This window comes from Gopherus evgoodei, chromosome 6 (genome assembly GCF_007399415.2).
Source record: "Gopherus evgoodei ecotype Sinaloan lineage chromosome 6, rGopEvg1_v1.p, whole genome shotgun sequence".
NCBI classification, from domain to species: Eukaryota; Metazoa; Chordata; order Testudines; family Testudinidae; genus Gopherus; species Gopherus evgoodei.
Window position 1 is genome coordinate 64,377,516 of NC_044327.1, and position 17,636 is coordinate 64,395,151.

The 17,636-nt window shown below is 39.7% G+C and overlaps 1 protein-coding gene and 1 long non-coding RNA gene across 6 annotated transcripts in view; one reads left to right on the plus strand and one right to left on the minus strand.

Annotated features, from left to right (window-relative positions):
• KCNN2 (potassium calcium-activated channel subfamily N member 2) overlaps nt 1-5,003 on the minus strand; it is a 189,246-nt gene extending 184,243 nt beyond the window's left edge. For all 3 annotated transcript variants that reach the window (XM_030567053.1, XM_030567051.1, XM_030567054.1), the window contains exon 1: nt 4,866-5,003. The gene's annotated coding sequence lies outside the window, so the exon portion shown is untranslated. The remainder of the gene's footprint in view (nt 1-4,865) is intronic.
• The window catches only part of LOC115653592, a 130,026-nt gene that overhangs the window by 70,290 nt on the left and 42,100 nt on the right, over nt 1-17,636 (plus strand). For all 3 annotated transcript variants that reach the window (XR_004000960.1, XR_004000958.1, XR_004000959.1), the window contains exon 2: nt 15,658-15,801. This is a non-coding gene — a long non-coding RNA (uncharacterized LOC115653592). The remainder of the gene's footprint in view (nt 1-15,657; nt 15,802-17,636) is intronic.

A 17,636-nucleotide genomic window follows, 5' to 3' on the forward strand; every position in this document is an offset into this window, starting at 1 on the left:
AGCATGAAATTCTGGATCCACTGACATTGATGGAAGTTTTACCATTGAATTCAGAATGGCCCGGATTTCATCCTTAGGGCCTGAAATTGCTCTCATGGTACAGCAATGTCAATCAAGAGAAACTATCGAAATCAATGGAGTTCCAGCAGTGCAGAACCAATATGAGAGTGGGATCAGGCTTCTAGTTTGCCTTACACCAACAGTAAAAAAGGTCTGGTGGTCCCAGTGGTAGCACTCAATGGATTTTTAGCCACATAAAAAAGCCAGCTTTGGGGGGGATGTACGTGCGCACATAATTTAGAACATTTGGAAGGCTTCAAAGAGGTAATGCCCAGGACTAGAATTGCAGGAGAGACATGGGCAGAGAACTGAAAGGCACTCTTGGGAATTCAGAACCCACCCAATAGGCTGTGGCTGTGATTAACAGTGTAATTCATGCAAAATTCAAAAAATAATAATGCAGAGCAAAATGATTATATTTTAAGTTGAGAGCATATGGTCCAGCCTTCCATGGGTGAGACACAGGACTATCTGTAATACAGTAACAGTCACCACAGGCTCAGCCGTGTGCTGGTACATTTCTGACTCAGGTAAATGCAACACAGTATGTTTTCTGTATAGGAGTTCCTAGAAGTTCTATTCTTTATCTGATAATATCTTTACTACATCAGATTGTTACACAAAATAACAGGCTGTTGATACAGTTATAGATATATATATACACACACTATTACTCTTCATCACAACCCCAGGCAGGGGGCCTGTAACCTGAGCCCCACTGCCCAAGACTGAAGCTGAAGCCTGAGCCCCGCAGCCCAGGACTGAAGCCCTTGTGCTTTGGTTTCGGCCCTGAGTGGCAGGGCTCAGGCTTCAGCTTTGGCCCTGGACCTCAGCAAGTCTAACCCCCGCCCTGCCAACCCTGTTAAAATGGGGCCGTGACCCACTTTGGGGTCCTGACACAGTTTGAAAACTGCTGCTTCGTAATTGCAACATAAAGCCATCTCCATTCAAAAGGATAATGAGAAGAAAAATTAATTTTAACAAATAAATGATATTCTTATTTCTCCTTTCTCTGCATAGGAAAGTTGTACTGAATATTGCTCACTTGTGAACATTGCCAAATTTCTTCATTTTGAGACAAGCTGTACTTTGTATGGTCAACAGTGAATTGTGCTATTACGTGCAATGCTGCTGGCCTTCTGTGAACAATAGAATCAGTAACGAGCATAATGTCTGCAAGTCAAATAAAATTCATAATTCAGTAGGGCAAGATTGTTGTTCTAAGCCACTGCCTGTGTGAGAAGCAAGGAGATAAGGAGGGCCTGCATCCAGGAGTGCCAGAGGATTATGCACAGCAGCTTTATAAAAGGTGGAGCCAGTTTCCCCCAGGCTCAACCAATTCTGCCTCCTTCAGAAAATATAGCAACTCTGTCTGTGCCAGACTCCTCCATCCTTATGGGCCAGAAGCACAAGGATCAGGATTGTTTCTAGACAACTCAAGGAGGGGAACTAGGTCTATAACCAGGTAGGGACAGGAACAATTACTACTATTCATTTTATGGGAGCACCTAGAAGACCCAACTGGGATCAGGTTCTCATTGTGCTGGGTGTTGAGTACACAGATACTGAGATAGAGTCCCTGCTGTGGAAAGCTTATAGTCCAGCTAGACACGACAGCCAAAGGATGGGAGAAAAGAAGCTTACAGGTGTGGAGCATAGATTGTAAATCCTGGCTCCACTGAAGTCAATGGAAAACTCCAGATTTTAAAATCTGGATCCTGCACTATTCAAGTCAATGGTAATTTGCCTCTGATTTCAAGTCTGGTGCCCAAGGTCACATAGCAAGACTGTGGCATAGCTGGGAATTTCACCCAGTTCTCTCGAGCCTCAGTCCAGTTGTTCAACCACAAGACCTTCCTTCCTCTCTTATACTCTCTTGTATAATGAATAGCAATGCCATTTAGTAGTTTAAACTCAAAAATCTAATACTATATCGTGCTTCTCTCTTTGAGGAATGTGGCCTGTAGTTTCAAGCATCCTTATAGAAAATACATCGTACAGTACATCCTACATGAAAAACTTTTTTAAAAGAACAATTGGACTTATATAGCAATTCTAACTGAAAAGGAAGTTTTTCAATAACTGCTGTAAGATCTAAATTAGATAATTTCCATTTTAGAAAAAGACAGCAGATATAGTATCCAGGGCTCTCAGCACCTTGCAATAACCATAGGAATAAATAATAACTACTTAGCTGTCATACGATGCTTTTCATTCATAGTTCTTACTTTCCTTTGTAAAGTGCTTTGAGAATAATTGAATGAGGAAGATTGAACACACAGCACAGAGAGGTTAAATGACTTGCCCAAGGTCACATAGCAAAGCCATGGCAAAGCTAGGAATAAAATTGATAGAAATAGTATTCTAATTCCCAGTCCATTCCCTATTAACTGGACCTCACTGCATCCCAAATGTACAACTCCCATTGTACTCAGTGGGAGCAGAAGCAGGTCCACTTGTGTTTGTCAGTCAGGTTCTATTCATACATGTTTATACAACACTCATCACCATCACCAAGGTGCAGAAAGAAGAAAACTGCTAACCAGGGTCCCAGTACTGCAATATATTAGTGCCCATGTGCGGCCCCAACAACTTCAGTGGGGCCAGCCACAGGCGCGGCAGTACGCCCATGAGCAATCAATTGTAGGATCAGGGCTTAAGAGCCCAATCCATTGACATTAATGAGATTTCAACTCTAGATTAAAAGGTATGCTATGTCCTTTAGTTCTATAGTGAGATGTTCATTTGGGTAGAATGCAAGGACATGTCCCCCTGCAGAATTATAGAATATGGTATGCATGGACTTGACTGGTAGCCTTAGGCCTCAGTCAATTTCTGTCATTCTTCTCAGTTATGGATGCAAAGATGCAAATGGGGGAATCAGTTTTCACTGGTGCAAGTCCGTTCACATTTGCTCCAAGCTGTGTACAAAGTTCATTTTTTTTCTTTTTTAATTGAGATCACTATTTGATGATGACACAAATGATTTAGGGGGTTTTGTTTGTTTGTAGGGGAAGTGGCAGCAACATGTCTAGTGGCAAAAGAGGTAGAGAAGCAGGGTCATGAGAAAGAGCCGAAATGGTATGTTATTTTAGTACTTCTGTCTCATGAATTTATAGCTGTGTTTCAGCATTTTGTAGGTTACTAACTAAATAATATGATGTACTGTTGCCTCATTAAGGTAGTGTTCTACAATATACATGAAAAGTATGTAAGATTGGGCAGTATCACATACATTTTCTATTAATGAGTTATTAAATATTTTAATTAACTTCTCACAGCGGTATTACATGGTACTAATACCAAAGAATCATCTGTAGAGCAATACAATTACATAAACGATTTACCTGTACAGTTGTTGATTGTATTATGATTATAGAAATAATACGGTTACCAGGAGAAATAAAAACAATTACATGTGTCTTCACATAAGGTTATATGTACATAAACACACTATCAGGAGAGTGATCTTTGATGAATGAAACTGATGCATTTCCAGCAGGCTAATAAATACAAATATAACGTGAAAGCTTTTGATCCTATTTGAATCCTCAGGCAATAGACAGCCTTTGATTTGAAATTGAAATGTATGAGAGGTCATAAGAAAGTGACAATCTAGAATGAAAGCCCAGATCTGGTTTCATGTAAAGTTTATACTGTGACTACAAGATAAAGCTAAGTGCAAAGCCCAAAATCAAAGAAGAGAATGTTGCTGGAGTTTATGTTAATGAGCTGAAAAGAGCCAAGATCAACAGTGATAAAAGTCTTTTATGAGCAGATGATCTGCACTATAAAATGTAATGAAATGCACACCTGCCCTGCATTTTGTAAGTGAGCCAAGATAATGAATAGTCTTTTTTTAATTGTATCATGTATTTTGAATTTAGAGTAATAAAAAATATTTATCTCCCAGCTCTTTTCCACAGAGGAAACAACTGTGTTTTATTTTCTACAAAGCAGTTACTAATGTAGCTGACTTTTCAGTCTTCATCAATAAAACAAAAAATAAGAGCCTTCTAAGACTGCTGTCTTTTCTGATTTGAACTGCATATTAATTACACAGAAGAATGTTAGATTAAAGGATAATATTTTCTGTCTGCTTGGTTGTATTTTCTCCTAGTCAAAGACCTAACCTGCATAGCATAACTTGGACATACTCTTCAGGAGATAATAAAAACTGCCTTTTAAAGCTTCATGTCTTTGAATCATTTACTTGTGATGGCAATAATCTCCTAAATCTAAGTATCCCAGGTAAAAAAGTTACAATATAAATGCACTGTGTTAATTATTTGGAACTTAAACTAATGAATTTCTGACACAAAGTGTTCTCCTGATCCCATAACTCAAAACTGCCAGCCTTATTTATGTTGAACAGTGCCCCACTAGGCAAGCAGTCCCGCTGATTTCAAGTAGACTTCTTGCAAGCTAAGGTATTACTTGGTGTATTCAAGGGTGGCAGAATCAGGCCCATAATAATTACTATTGCAAAGTAAGCTTACCAACACACTTAAGAAATAAAGACTTGGAAAAAGAAAGGGACACATTCCTTGTACAAGATACAGAGATTCACATTGTCATAGAAAGCAAATACAAATTGAATGAATTTCAAATAGTTGTTGGTCAGAGAAGTTTTAAGAAAACAATTGCACTAGAGCCATAACCTATAGAGAGTAACACAATGAAAATGATGTAGGCTTAGTTCTCTCCTGTTAAAAGTGCCTTGTTCAATGACTTTGCAGCTGGTAAGAAAGCATGATTGCCAATGGGTATATTTTCATATTCAGATAAAGATACTTTGAGCTTACCTGTTCTCTCTCTTTCTCCTGATTCAACGGTATACTCTCCTGACAGCTTTGTTTTTCAGTTTGGGCTCAGCCCAAAGGTTGCTATCCCCAGATTCTGGTGGCTAATTGCAGACTGCAATCTCATCTGCCATACACAGCCTTCTTATTTGTCAATTCAAAAGCTTCTTCATAGGAGTGAGTAGGAGAGGGGCAAAAAACCACGTTCACTTCAGTCATTCCTGCTCTCCAACTGAGACTTTATGCTGTGCATTCAAGTTGTAGAGATTTTCTCTTTTCTTTTTTGTGTGGTGGGGCAGGGAGCAGAGGGGCGGCTGAAGAAAAACAGCTACACCACTGCAGGTGAGAGAGAAAATGACCCTTCACAAACAAGGCTTATTAGAAGTTCAAAAAGGAGTGTTAATAAAGCCTCCAAATATATAAGCACCTTCTAGTGCTCAGAAAGGGGAAAAAGGGAACTTCTGTACTTACAAAAGAGATACATCTGACAGGAAGGCGGATTACTGAAGAGGAGAGGACACGCTATAGAAATGTTTGCATGACTGACAGCCCTGACTACCATTTTTCCTTTTGTTGTGCAGTCTTCCTCCTGCATGGAGCACGCAGACACACACACATTACTACAAAATAGCACTCAGCCAGTTTCAGTCCTCACACCCTTAAAAGATGAGGTCTGTTTGGCTTACAACCCAGCTCCACCAAATGTGCATTACTACTACAGTTTTGCAATGCAGCCTGCCGTCATATTTGAGGATTACTATGATGTCGTCTATTTGATAGGACAGAGAATGACAACCTGAGTTTTCATAGGATTTCAATTTCCATAAAAGAATAGTTTATTTAAATACTTTCCTGCTTTTTTCCCTCCTGCCTCTTTGTCCTTTCATTAACTGATGAACTACTAGAATATGATAGTCAAGAGATGTAAGGTGAAACTATTTGCCAAGGGCCAGATTCTGCCATCCTTATTCACTCTGAGAAGTACCTTACTCTGTAAGTGTTTCCATTGATTTCAGTGGGCCTACTTAACGGCTAATGGGACTTCCTGCAAAGTAAGCAGAGTAAGAGAGGCAGAATCTGGTTCTAAAGGTTTATTTAGTGCTGGAGGAAAATGTCAGCTTGAAACTGGAGACTGTTTGTGCACAGAAAAGATAACGCAGAAGCAGTCAAATTTTCACTCACCAGCTATCTGCATATCTCAAGCCTGACTTGGTGGATGACATCTTCAGAAGAAAGGACAATTCTGTCTCAACATGCATTCAGTCTGTGACCTCCCTGCTGAGACTGAAAAACAAGTGCCAAATTAGGGCCTGGTTCAAAGCCCACAAAAAAATGCAAATCTGCCCTGACATCAGGGTGCTTTGGATCATGCCATTTGTACCAGTTCTGATAGTGTTTTTTGTGATGTGGACACCTAATAGGAAATGGACTGAGACAGTCAACTTTTTTCAGATAGGCCAGTGAACAGGCTTCTGATGGTAACAACTTTCAGCAGGTGACATTTGAAGTGGTCTGGATTTCAAATGGTCGCCAAGGTTCTCTTTTAATAATTATAGCATTTCATTTCTCAAACTCTAAGCCATACATTCATTTTTTCCTGGTTATGTTATGATTCAGCTTTCTCTGTTTTTAATTATAGAACAAATTGGTTTTGATTCAAATTATGCAAAGAGTGTACCCATATGAGTTGAATCATTTTTGTTATGAGCTTATTCTTGTATATTTTCATGCGCCTTTCTCCAAAACGTCTGTTAATCTATAAGGTGCCACAGGATTCTTTGCTGCTTTTACAGATCCAGACTAACACGGCTACCCCTCTGATACTTTCCTTTTTATTAATTGCTTTCAATTACAATTTTTTGAAAGAGTATTGAACATTTGTAACAATTTTATGTCTGTGCACATCCAGTTGGTATAATGGCATACTGCTCTTTTTGAATTAATGAATGGTCTGACTTGTGATTTTGAGGGGGACATTGTTGGTGAGCAGTGAAAAAGAAGAATAGAGATAACAAGAGACTTGATGAGAAATATTAATTTGAGAGGTTTTATGATGGCATGAACAGAGTTAGATATTGTAATGCAAATGTAGTTATAAGCATTAGAAATACAAAAACTGCCACAAAGATGACAATAAAAATACACAAACATTGACAGAGAACAGCTCAGTAATTTAGAAAAGAAAAAAATAATAAGGAGGAGTAGACTTGTGATTTAGAAACAGGTGAGAGTATAATCTGTATAAGTAATAAACCATACCCAGGTACAGATAGGTTAATATGAGCTCTAATGAACCACAGTTACATGCAAGGCTGATGCAAACTGTAACTAAGAAATTCCCTTTGAATTATGGCAGCAAATAATACACTAGTTTTGTTTTCCATGGCATGCTGCATCTCTGATGAATTGGATTGTAAGAAGATTTGAGGCTGACGACTCAAAAAACAAGACTAATTTCTGAAGCCCTATTTTGTCTCTGTTCATTCACAGTGGGTATCATATAAATGAGTAAGTGGTGTACCAAGAGATCAGTGTAGTACAAAAGTTGAAAGCAAAAAACACTTAAAATAAAGCTGAACCCACAGAGAAATAGCCAAAGGAAAGAAAGGAAAAAGGAGGAAAGCTGACGAAAAAGAGGAAAGAAAATAGTTAAAGATGAATTGGCATGAATAAAATCTAACTGGGGGAAGAGTAATATGTAATATGCTATACTAGATGTTCCATTGTTGTCTGTATATGGAGATCTTCAGAGTTTGAGACTAACATAGCCTCTAGTGGCTGGTACCTGTCACTTGATTGATATGGTAGGTACCTAACCTATTTATGCACTGTTATGCACCTGCCCTTCCATAAAACATGATGCCTTTATTTTATATCCAGGAAAGTGTATCTACCCCTAAGACTGAGAAATAAGCTTTTTCCACCCCCACATACTGCATGGTTAAGAGGGAAGTATATAGTGAATAAGCTATGTTGCTCCTTCTGATACCAAGTTTTCAGTAAGGAGACAAAGAAAATTATATACTGTGCTTGAAGAGCAAAAGCATTCTAACGAATTATCATAGACATTACAGACATATTAGGTTAGAATCCAGCCTAACTGCTGCCAATGCACACTTTTCTCCCATCTGTGCGTTTTCGAGTGTCTAGACCAGACTAAGTGGTACAAATGATAAGGCTTCCACTACGTCCCTTATGAAATTACTACGAAGCCCAATAGTCACAGGATGCAAAACTAAATACATTTCTTTGTCTTAAGATTTCCCCAGTAGCTCTTCGCACATATAGTCACACCCTTTTAAACTCCCTCCTGGTACTCAAGAAAAATATCTACTATTCATTCAGATATTACTCAAGAAGAGGGAGGGAATTTGAAAAGTTGTAAGGTTATTCATTTTTTTTACTCAGGAGGCATCATATAACATTGTGACAAAGTTCCTCCTCTGCCTTGGTGGATCCTGTGCTTATTGGCAGATTTGCTCACCTCAGTGATTTTCCTCACAGTCTGGGTCAACTTCTCCTCTGTCTGATCAGGAGTTGGGAGGTTTGGGGGGAACTTGGGCCTGCCCTCTACTCTGGGTTCCAGCCCAGGGCCCTGTGGATTGCAGCTGTCTATAGTGCCTTCTATAACAGCTGCATGACAGCTACAACTCCCTGGGCTACTTCCTCATGGCCTCCTCCAAACATCCTCTTTATCCTCACCACAGGACCTTCCTCGTGGTGTCTGATAACGCTTGTACTCGTTAGTCCTCCAGCAGCTCTCTCACTCTCATTCTCAGCTCCTTGCACCGCTTGCTTCCAGCTCCTCACACGCACTTCCTCTCCTCTGGCTCCCCCTCATCTGACTGGAGTGAGCTCCTTTTTAAACCCAGGTTTCAGAGTAGCAGCTGTGTTAGTCTGTATCCGCAAAAAGATCAGGAGTACTTTTGGCACCTTACAGACTAGCAAATTTATTTCAGCATGAGCTTTCGTGAGCTACAGCTCACTTCTTCAGATGCATCCAAAGAAGTGAGCTGTAGCTCACGAAAGCTCATGCTGAAATAAATTTGTTAGTCTCTAAGGTGCCACAAGTACTCCTGTTCTTTTTAAACCCAGGTGCCCTGATTAGGCTGCCTTGATTGGCTGCAGGTGTTCTAATCAGTCTGTCTGCCTTAATTGGTTCTACCAGGTTCCTGATTACTCTAGTGCAGCCCCTGCTCTGGTTACTCAGGGAACAGAAAACTACTCATCCAGTGACCAGTATATTTGCCCTCTACCAGACTCCTGTACCCTACTGGCCTGGGTCTGTCACAGTATCTAGATCTCATGTTTTGGGTGCCCAAATGCCAGTTTAGTCTCAGACCCGGAAATATGAATCACATGGTCACACCATTGCAAAGTTGCATCCACCTCACTTCTGTGGGGCTCCCAAAGGTACTCCAAATCTAGTGATTTGACATATTTCAAACTCCTTCGTCAAACTGAGCTGTTCCACTCTGGCTAATCCTCTCCCTACTAGTCATCTGCTGCCTTTCATCCAAAAGAATTTTATTCACCCATAACCGTCTTCAAACAGTTATGGAACCAGCTGAGCTTGAGAACAGCTCAGGTAACTGGTCAAAGTATAACACCACATATGTTTATATTAAAGTGCTGCAACAGTTAAATAAGATAATAATGAAGGCTTGTGTTTGGGTTGAAACAAGGGAATGCAGAGGTTCAGGTTGGTTTGCTCACCCTTAGGCACAATCTCACTCCTATTATTCATTTACCCTCACAAAACTGAAGGGCTGATTCTTTTAGATATCAGTATGTTTCTAGTCTATAAGTGAATATTCTCTTCCGAGAATGTAATTCAGCTTCCATGAGGGCTGGTAGTCTCCTAGGTAGTCTGAAGGAGCTATACTGTATCATAATTATTTTGTCAATAAAGAGATCCTAATCGCATTGAGTGGAATGACGAGAATATTGACTACATTGAAAATCGAAGAAATCATCAATTCCGATGATTAGGCTAATGAAACCTATTCCATTTGTGCAACCTTTTCAGCATCTTCTTTTGATAGCCCTCACTCTCCAGCAGCGAAATGCAAGTGACAATTTTTAGACTAAACTTGCAGCTTCTGATTGTTTCTGCATTTCAGGTTTGAATTCTTCTCTGATACAAGGCAGTGGAGGAAAGAGATCCTGCAAGCTAGAGTTAGTTTACTAAGAAAAGACTTAGAGCCACTGCCGCTATTGTACATTATTCTAAAATGCTTCCAGTTAACCCTACAGAGTTAGCACGATGAGGGGGCCTTCAGAAATCTCTGCATATGGATGAGAGGAAGTAAAGAGGAACAGTTTTGGAAATGAGAGAGGCTGTGTGAAAAGGGGTTCCACCTTAACTAAAGTAGAACAAGACTGCTGGTACAGAAAGTCGTCCAGGTTTAGGGGGATTATTGAAAGTAGGAATTGAGGAAAAGCCAAGAGCTGCCAAATAGCACTCTTATTGTCATAACATTCTTTCTCAAATCTGAACCTTAGAATCCAGGAATGAGATACTAGCATGAATTTCCCTAAGCTTAATTATCAGCTTAGATCTGATAGGCTGCCACCACCCAAAAATATAGTGTTTTGGGACACTCTGACCTCCCCGACCTTTCCTGGGGACCCCAAGAACCCAGATCCCTTGGGTTCTTAAAACAAGGAGAAATAAACCATTCCCCCACCTTCCCTCTCTCAGAACTTCCCTCCCTGGGCTATCCTATACTGATCTAACCTCTTAAATCACCATACAGAGAAGCATCTCCCTTCCCTTCCACAAAGAGGCAAACAGAGTCAAGGAAAACAGAGAGAGATTTTATCTCTCCCCCTCCCGTCTCCCCACCCGTCCTGGTGAGTTATCCCAATCCCCTGGGACAAAACAAGGGAAACAGAGAAAAAACAATCAATCAGGTTCTCTAAAAAGAAATCTTTTAATAAAAGAAAGGAAAAAGTAAAGAATTCTCTGTAACTTCAGGATGTAAATATTACAGGGTCTTATAGCTTACAGACACCAGAAAGAGACTTTCCCCTCAGTACCAATACAAATCAAAATATTCCCAGCAACTACACATATAAAAGTTAACCAGCCAGATCCACAAATGCAAATAGTGTAAAACAATTAAAAAGCCTAAACCACCTGGTTTTTACCTTCTATTTGAAAAGAAACTTAGAGAGCCTGTAGTAATGTCTGGTCTCTCTCAGACCCCCCGAGAGAAGAACAAAAAACAAAGAACTCACACCCAAACTTCCCTCCACCCGAATTTAAAAGTATCTTGTCTTCTGATTGGTCTTCTGATCAGGTGTCCAGTTTCCTGCTTGTAACCCTTTACAGGTATAAGAAACATTAACCCTTAATACTCTATGACACTTAACAGATATAAGATTGCTAATAATTAGGGCTGTCAATGAATCGCAGTTAACTCATGCAATTAACTAAAAAAAAAAATCGCAAATAGAATACCAACTGAAATGTATTCAATATTTTGGCTGTTCTTCTACATTTTCAAATATATTGATTTCTATTACAACACAGAATACAAAGTCTATAGTGCTCACTTTATATTATTACTTTTGTTACAAATATTTGCACTGTAAAAATTATAAACAAATTTTTCAATTCGCCTCATACAAGTACTGTTGCAAGGTATTTACATGCCAGATATTCAGAACATACATATGCCTTTTTTGTTTTGGCCACCATTCCAGAGGACATACTTCAATGCTGATGATGCACATTAAAAAAAATAATGCATTAATTAAATTTGTGATTGAACTCTTTGGGGGATAATTGTATGTCTCCTGTTCTGTTTTACCTGCATTTCTGTCATATATTTCATGTTATCGCAGTCTCAGCTGGTGACCCAGCACATGTTCGTTCTAAGAACACTTTCACAGCATATTTGACAAAATGCAAAGAAGGTACTAATATGAGATTTCTAAAAATAGCTACAGCACTTGACCCAACATTTAAGAATCTGAAGTGCCATCCAAAATCTGAGAGGGACAAGGTGTGGAGCATGCTTTCCGAAGTCTTAAAAGAGCAACACTCAGATGCAGAAACTACAGAACCTGAAACACCAAAAAAGAAACTCAACCTTCTGCTGATGGCATCTGACTCAAATGATGAAAATGAACATGCATTGATCTACTCTACTTTGTATCATAATCGAGCAGAACCCATCATCAGCATGGACGCACATCCTCTGGAATGGTGGCTGAAGCATGAAGGGACATATGAATCTTTAGCACATCTGGCCTGGAAATATCTTGTGATGCCGGCTACAACAGTGCCATGTGAATGCCTGTTCTCACTTTCAGATAACATTGTAGACAGAAAGGAGGCAGCATTATCTACTGCAAATTGCAACCAGACTTTTTTTGTCTGAGCGATTGGCTGAAGTAGGACTGAGTGGACTTAACGTTTTACATTGTTTTATTTTTGAATCCAGTTTTTTTGTACATAATTCTACATTGTTTAAGTTCAACTTTCATGATAAAGAGATTGCACTACAGTACTTGTATTAGGTGAATTGAAATATACTATTTCTTTTATTTTTTTACAGTGCAAATTGTTGTAATCAAAAATATAAAGTGAGCACTGTCCACTTTGTATTCTGTGTTGTAATTGAAATCAATATATTTGAAAATGTGGAAAACATCCAAAATATTTAAATAAATGGTATCCTATTATTGTTTAACAGCATGATTAATCATGATTAATTTGTTCAATTGCTTGACAGCCTATTAATAATACAAAGGTATCTCTGTATTCAGCAATGGATAGGAAAGAAGTTACAAATGTGCTGGGGTAGGGACAGGTTGAAGTCAAATTCTTGAATAGTAATAAACTGTCATACAAAGGAGTTAATTAATATACATATTTATATAGATAGTATCTATATTATAGAGAAATGTAGAGGTCAGAAGGGAGTAGCGCTATGCTTAGAAGATTCCACAGACTCTCATGAGAAAAAACTAAAATCAGAAGAGAGAATTTGAGCACACAATATAGAGCTGAGTGAATAATTGATTTTTCAGTTTGAGGTGGCTGAACTGGAAAAATCAAAAACAAAATTTGGTTAGTTTCAAATTGAAAATTTTTGTTTTTTCTTGCCAAAACAAAATAAATTTCATTTTGGGTCAAAAAAGTCAATTTTTAGATATAGTTTGTTTTTTCAGTTAGGTTGTTTCTGGTTGTTTTGTTAGGTTTTTTTTAAATTAAATCTATCTAAATTTCAAGATGATTTTTGATTTCAAAATAATGCTTCAAGACATAAATAAATGGAGATATCCTATCTCCTTGAACTGGAAGTCATTGAGTCCAGCCCCCTGCCTTCACTAGCAGGACCAAGTACTGATTTTGCCCCAGATCCCTAAGTCGCCCCCTCAAAGATTGAGCTCACAACCCTGGGTTTAGCAGGCCAATACTCAAACCACTGAGCTAGCCCACCCCCCCTCTTTGTCCCAGAGGAAGAGGGGAGGAGGCAGAGCCATAGTTCTGCCCCCATCTGCACCAGACACAGAGGGCAGTATGCACTGTATTTCCTTCAGGGATAGAAGCATTGCCCCTGCATGGTGGGATGCCCCAGGAGGCACTATGCCCCCAGAGCTCATGTATCCAACATGCACCAATGCCTTACTGGCACAATAGAGCCAGGTATTCACATCAAATGCCAGATATGATTTTACCTATTTTGCTGCTGGTTAATGATCTGTGAAAACAACTACAGTTTAGATTTACCTATCACGTTACTTTGTATTATGCTGTATCATAGGCTGGGGTCTGATGCAGCAGGTCATTAAAAAAAAATGCAGAGCTGCCAACATATGCCACCATTTTTAAGAGCCAGGAGCTGTAAACTACTGAATACAAGACATTCTTAACATGGACATTACTAATTGAAATTCCCTTCTTTCTACAGTGAAAGCAGCTTTTTGTAGCAAAATAGCAGTTCTGTACCTGAAAAAGTCTGCCTGTGGATTTTATGGAAAATGCTGAAATGCAAATTGCATTAATTTACATTGGACTGGTAAAAATACAATCTCTTTCTCTAATTTCATGGATAATAGGCTGAACCCTCCTGTCCCCCTCCACTCCCCTTCACATCTGCAGGCCTTGTAAGAGCATATGGGACCAGCCATGGAACTAAGAGAAACTGTGTGTATGTTAGCGTTTGAATTCCCACATTGTACCCAGGATTGACCCTTCTTTTGCTTATGGCCTTCATAATGCAACCAAACTGGAACTTTACAGTAGTAGTATAAACACAATGTAATTTCATGCCCACCCTGACCCCAACCAGTGCATTCTGTATCATGGTGAAGGATTATCTCCACAGCTCACTCTTATAGGCTAGTCCACCACAGTAAGATACACTGGAAGCCTGTTGGACACTGAAAAAAAGAGAAATTAGAGCCTTTTCTATGGGGCCTGGCCTCCTGGGCTATACTGCTGCTTGTAGTTCATTGAGAAGCCTGAAGTAGAAGGGAATCCTACTATCAATAGCACTGCTGCTCTGCTCAGTGTTATTGGTTACAGTGCATACAAAGAACACTCTCTGAAGAGTCTATGGTGTCAATATTAGTTCTACATTGACAAGGGTTTCCCCATCAGTCCAGGCCAAGAAGTGGAGTTAAGAAAACAGGGTCTTTCTCGGTGTTGGCTCTCAGCTATACCTCCTTCCCCTGGACACACACATCCTGCACTGGGGATCAGTAGAGATGAAAGAAAGAGAGAGGAAATGGTAGGAAGACCCTAGCTCCTAACTGTAGTGTAAAGGGAGAAAAAGTATAAGAAGAATCCATAATTACAGTATGTCATTCTGAGAGCAACTGAACAGCAGTTCCAGGACACAGTGTCAACGACGTAGAGAGGTAAGTCATTCCACCTCCTACACAGATTCCTATGTCAATCCCACAAATGCCCTCATGTCACCAAAACTCAGCCCAGAAAAGTTCAGTCTCAATCATTTTCAAATGCTGTCATTCTCCCTGACCAGCTATTGGTGCCACAAGGTGCAGTACCAAGGAAGTCAGCAATCTGAAAGGATTTTTACATTAATTTAACTAATGTATTATGGGCCATTTGCACCATCTGCTGCCCAGGTGTCAGTCAAGAAAAGAAGGGTGGAGATGGGGCATAAGTCTCAAAATACCATTTGGAGGTAAAATTATTGGTCCAGCAGCTAAAGCTCATGAAAACAAAGTCTAGTGGCCAAAAGGCTGAGCCTACTAGTGAGAGAATGAAACCAGGTACTGTCAATATTATTTCTGAATTCTGTGGATCATGGGAGATTTCTTTCCAATTGTTTCCTGTCTATAAATGTATGTGTACCTGTAAGTGCAAAAACACACACAGACGTGCAGTTGGGTGAACATAAGACTTTTTACTGGGTGAGTGACTACCCCAAAAGCAAACAGCTCACAATTAAATAATGGCCCTGAAAAGTCTGTACACAGCAAGTTATCCTTCTACAAAGGTTTGACATAAAAATGACCCAAGGTGTTTCTAAATGTATTTTTGTAGGTAAATGTCTGGTCTAATTTTGACATTGCCTATAGGACTCTGAATGTAATGACTGATTCATTGTGCAGTTATAAGAAATCTCTGCTGCTGAGTAGTTAAAGGGCATTTTATGTATGTCAAAAAGCCAGGGATAGACACTCATGATCAGCATGGCTCCAGCCCATGCCCAGGCCTGCCTTGCTCCTCCCTCTCTCAAAGTTGAAATATGCCCCTACAATCCCTTCCAGTAGATGACAAGTTTCTATTTCTGTTTTCTCTTTCTAGGTGGATGACTGAAGCAGCAGAGAACGTTGGTGTCTGAAGAATGGCTACAGTGTTGCTTTAGTAGAGGGAGAGCCTTGCAGGCAGAGAACCTTTGTGTCTGAAGAATGGCTACAGTGTTGCTTTAGTTGAGGGAGAGCCTTGCGGGTAAATCGTTTTTCAGCAACCTTGTCTTTAAAAAAAAAAGTTCATAGATACAATTTAATTACATGATTGTGGCATAATGGGTAGGTAAAGGCAAAAAGAGTTCTCAAGCACCAGGGTCACAGAGAAGGATTTCAGCACCTCCACTTGGTCCATCAGTCCTTTATCCCTGCACCCATTGAGATGTTAATGCAAGATAGGGGTGCATAAATACTGAATGATGTTTGCTATTTGTGACAAAAAGTGCCTTTTACTGGGTTAAGCTATAAAGTTACTAGTGCAGGAAACTTATAAACAAAAGTTTGGACCAAGGAATGAATATATAACTTCCACAATAGGCTCATATGGTTGGAGTTCCACAGCAGAAAATTATGAGCGTGTACAAGGGAACCACAATGTCCAACAGCATTACACAGCAGAACATACCCATTTTCACAATCGGTTCTTCCAAGGATTTGCCAGTACCAGTCATGCTTTTTCATCCCACTTTAGAGTCGCAAGCTCAGTACTGTGTTTTAGAAACTCTCTGAACCTTTTACACCATTATTGGCTCCATCCTGGATGTGCAGAGTACTATGGCTTGGATCCAGCAAAGCACTTAATTAGCTTTTAAGCACTTTAGTACTGTTGAAAACTAATTGTGTGCTTAAGTGCTTTGCTGGATTGAGGCCAGATTGCTCAGCACCATGCAGGATTGAGCCCTATTAGAGTAATAAAACAGCGCATTTCTTGGACACATTTGAGTTGATCAGGCATCTACTTGTAACTAACTAAATCTTCGCCAGGAGCATAGTGGGTTCTTTACAGGACATTATAATATGTATTGGAGCTAAGGCTAAGGCAAGATAGGTCCGTTTTCATATAATCATTTCATTTGTTATGCTAATAATTTTGCGTAAAGTGGCAGTATCAGCTTTACAAGGATTTTTGTTTTCCCAAAAAGAACTTTACAAAGGGTGTAGTTATGGGTTGATCTCTCTTGCTTTTGATCCTGCTTTACCGGTTGGGATGAAAGGAATTTGCACTTCCAGGAAAGGAAAGCACGAGCTAGCAATTTACAGATTGTACACTCAGAAACGGATCTTTTCCCATTTGCCACCCACCAACATCTGTGTGAAACTATCATTGTTTGCTCTCTCTTTGCATTGCCAAACATTTTTGCTCGGAGGTAGGTGGGAGGAGGAAGACAGAAAAACTAAACAAAAAAACCTCCAATAATAGCCTGCCTATTATTTGAAGGAAAAATAAACCTTATTTTTCCCCCCAGTGATCCACGTGACATCGCTCACTTGTATGTGTTCTCCATGTTATCCTACGGGAGATGAATCAGAAGCTGAAAACAATGTTTTCTAAAGGTGAAAGTCACACCCCTGTAGAAAGCTCAAGTAAAAAGGCTTTGTACAGTGAATTAAAATAGAAACTTGGCACAGAGGTAGACAATTCTGCTGCAGCCCATCTACTACAGTTGCCCCTAACCTGCAGCGTTTGTGTCTAGTGGATGTAATTCGTGGACCCACTGGCCACTGCTCCATCACTTCCTTGACCTGCACGCGCGCATGCACACACACACACACACACTCTCTCTCTCTCTCTCTCCTCTGTGCAATGCCAGTGCAGAGCTTGGCAGCACACAGGTAGATTCTACATCACTTTATGCAGTATTTTCAGTGTATATCTCCCCTCTGTTAGTGGAACCATTGCAATCTGCTGCATTCTGGCCTTTCTGCAGTCACAGAAAGGCCAAAAGGATGTCATCCCCATAGAAAAGAAATTGCAGCAATGTATGAGTTCTATAGATTTGTGTCATAATAAAACCAAGGTTTTTCAATATTGTGAGC